The following is a 560-nucleotide window of genomic DNA, read 5'->3' on the forward strand; positions in this document are numbered from 1 at the left end:
GAGACTTAAGTCTTAAAATGACGTTAAAACGTTCAATAAAGACTCTTGAACAACTTTAAGAACTTGCTTGACTTGCTTCTTAACTTCCAAGCTTAACTCTTAACTTCACTTGACTTGGAAACTAACTCTCCTTGAATTGGATTTATGGATTCAAGGTGTTTGATCACATGTTATGGATGAGTTCTTGACGTTTAGACGTACCTTGGAGTGTCGGAAACAACTATGAAACATAGGTATAATACCAAGGAACATGCATGAACAAGTGAGGAAAGAATGGGAAAGGTTGGCGTCCTTGGCGCTCTGAGAGGCGCGGGGCGCCAGCCCTAAAACTTCAGAAGGGGCCTGCTGGCGCTCTGTGAGGCGCGCCTCCCCAAGGGGGAAAGTTCAGAGCCCCTTTTGGGGCGCACTGGCTGGCGTGACGCCCCAGCCCTTTTCCCCGAAATTTCGACTTTTCTACTTCATTTCTCCAACTCTAAAGCCTCTCAACAACAAAGATTCTTCCCCCAAACACTTAGAATCATTAAAACCCTCAACATACAATAGATTCAACTCAAAAACAC

Source organism: Solanum tuberosum, unplaced genomic scaffold (genome assembly GCF_000226075.1).
Source record: "Solanum tuberosum cultivar DM 1-3 516 R44 unplaced genomic scaffold, SolTub_3.0 scf01021, whole genome shotgun sequence".
Taxonomy (NCBI): domain Eukaryota; kingdom Viridiplantae; phylum Streptophyta; class Magnoliopsida; order Solanales; family Solanaceae; genus Solanum; species Solanum tuberosum.